The sequence below is a fragment of the Monomorium pharaonis genome, unplaced genomic scaffold (genome assembly GCF_013373865.1).
Source record: "Monomorium pharaonis isolate MP-MQ-018 unplaced genomic scaffold, ASM1337386v2 scaffold_62, whole genome shotgun sequence".
NCBI lineage: Eukaryota > Metazoa > Arthropoda > Insecta > Hymenoptera > Formicidae > Monomorium > Monomorium pharaonis.
Window position 1 is genome coordinate 10,001 of NW_023415934.1, and position 2,500 is coordinate 12,500.

A 2,500-nucleotide genomic window follows, 5' to 3' on the forward strand; every position below is an offset into this window, starting at 1 on the left:
TCCCTGCCCTTTGTACACACCGCCCGTCGCTACTACCGATTGAATGATTTAGTGAGGTCTTCGGACTGGTGCGCGGCAATGCGTCGGCATTGCCGATGTTGCCGGGAAGATGACCAAACTTGATCATTTAGAGGAAGTAAAAGTCGTAACAAGGTTTCCGTAGGTGAACCTGCGGAAGGATCATTAACGTTATTAACGGAGGTCCCCCTTGCTCACCGCTTCTTGCCCCTTAGGGGTAAGCGCGGCGCGGGCCGGGTCGGCGACTGGAGTAAAGAATGGGAGAGAGACAAATTGGAGAAATGGAATTGACGGTAGTACGAGAGGAGCGTCGTTGGCGCGCGCGCGCGCTTGCGCGCGCGCGCGCGCCCTCCGGGCGGCGCTACCACTCGCGGCTCGGCTGTGCCGCCGAGACTCTCTCGCCTCTGCGCCGCGCAAGTCGCGCGAACGCGGGACGGTCGATCGAGAGATCGGCGCACACGCCGCCGAATAACATTTGTTGCGATACGACGCGGGGATACCACGACGCGCGCAACACCGAGGTGAGGTGTGCGCGCGTGCCGTTGTCGCGTCGGAGCGCGAACGCTTTGGGGCCAATTCTCTTTCTCCCCCTCGGGACGTGTCGTCCCGTTGTCGCGTAGAAGAGAGAGAGGAGGCGACCATTGTGCCTTCGCGTACGCACGAGGCGAGCGATACAGGAGCGAGGCCGCGCCGTCGCGCGCGCGCCTACCGGTGGTAACCTGAGAGCGCGCAGGAGACGTGCCCGCCGCCGCGCGCGCTACGCGCGCAGAGCGGTGTGCCGTTTTGGCGCGCTAGAGGGGCGAGCGCGTCGCGCTCCCGCCCGATGGTTTTTCAAAGACTTTCGCCCCGGCTCTCGGCGTCGTCTCACCCTCCCTCGGCTCTCGGAAGAGAGCTCGAGAGTGAGAGAGTTGGGAAGGGAAGACGCTCGAGAAGACGCTCCGTTCGCTCTCGACGGCAAATTCGTCGCGTGTAATCCCCGCCCGTTGTGCCGTAGCCCCCGTAAACGGGGCGGCGGTCCGCGCGTGCTCGGACGCGCGGCCAGGCTGATCGAAGGGCCACCCTCCTCTTCCTCGATCCCGAACCGGTTAGGTCTCGGGTAGAGGGAGAGATGAAGATGCATACGGAAAGTATTTGAAAGCTCTGCGTTCGCAAGAACGCGGATAAGAGAACGATTACCCTGAACGGTGGATCACTTGGCTCGTGGGTCGATGAAGAACGCAGCTAATTGCGCGTCAACTTGTGAACTGCAGGACACATGAACATCGACATTTCGAACGCACATTGCGGTCCACGGATACAATTCCCGGACCACGCCTGGCTGAGGGTCGTTTTAGCACCAACAAACTGCTTGCGCACTTTACTGAGCGTACGAGCGATCGCTGGACGTTCGCCCGCAGGAGGCTGCGCGCACGACGCAAGAACGCGCGGTAGGCAAGAGCCGAAGAGGCGACGAGGAACGGATCGAGAGCGAACGCCTCTCCTCCTCTCTCGCTCTCTCTCGGTCTTCCGCCGCGTGGCGTCCGCGCTCGCGCGCCCCGGGCGTCGTCTGAAATGAAATGGGAGAACGTGACGGAAGCACTTCGCGTGCCCGACACGCGAGACACGCCAAACACGCACACACGCACACGCGTGTGGGAAGAGACGCGCGTTTACTCTCGCGCGTGCGCCCACCCCGCGGGAGGGTGTCCGCCTCGCGCCGCCGTCCGGAGACACAAGGGGGGGAATCTATCCCCAATATCGGTCTCTCGGAGCTGGTGCGCGCTCGACGACGGACTCCTCTCGGAACACAGACGGGGTGTTAAGCGCATCGTTACGCTGGAAGAGTAGTCGCGGCGCGCGTTCTCTTCGTCGAGGTGACGCGGAGCAGCGGCAGCAGCGGCGAGACGCTCGCTCGCTCGCTCGCTCTCTCGACACCGGTGTTGGATCGCGGCGGAGCACGGGCCGATCGCGTGTCCGAGTCCACGAAGTACGTGTATATAACATGTGGGGACCGGCACGCTCGGTCGTTGTTTACCCGTCTGCCGTCGCATCCGTGTCGGATTAACGTTTGCGGATTCTCTCTGATACCACGTCTGTATGACGCGCACGCGAGGAGGATCATGGGACGCGGGAGGAGGCGGCGGCCGTGTCCGTGCGCGTCTCTCTCTCCACGCACACGCGCGCACGCGGTGTGTCGGAGATCGAGAGACGCGTGGCGTGGCACCCCCCCTCTCTATCTCTCTCTGCGTTTCCCGTGACGTCTCGTCGTCGTCGTCGTCGACAGACAGAGCGCGATAGACGACCTCAGAGCAGGCGAGATCACCCGCTGAATTTAAGCATATTACTAAGCGGAGGAAAAGAAACTAACCAGGATTTCCTTAGTAGCGGCGAGCGAACAGGAAAGAGCCCAGCACCGAATCCCGCGGTTCCGCCGCTGGGAAATGTGGTGTTCGGGAGGGTCCGTTTATCCCGAGGTGCCGCGTCGCGTCCAAGTCCATCTTGA

The 2,500-nt window shown here is 62.5% G+C and overlaps 2 non-coding genes and 1 pseudogene across 2 annotated transcripts in view; all 3 read left to right on the top strand.

Moving 5' to 3' along the window:
- The window catches only part of LOC118648712, a 1,921-nt gene extending 1,735 nt beyond the window's left edge, over positions 1–186 (top strand). Inside the window, exon 1 of the ribosomal RNA XR_004965406.1 lies at positions 1–186. This exon is cut by the window's left edge and continues 1,735 nt beyond it. This is a non-coding gene — a ribosomal RNA (small subunit ribosomal RNA).
- A 1,005-nt stretch (positions 187–1,191) lies between these two features.
- On the top strand, positions 1,192–1,346 carry LOC118648711. Its single transcript, XR_004965405.1, has one exon. It is a non-coding gene; the product is annotated as a 5.8S ribosomal RNA (ribosomal RNA).
- Positions 1,347–2,296: 950 nt separating this feature from the next.
- Positions 2,297–2,500, top strand: part of LOC118648713 — a 7,681-nt pseudogene continuing 7,477 nt past the window's right edge.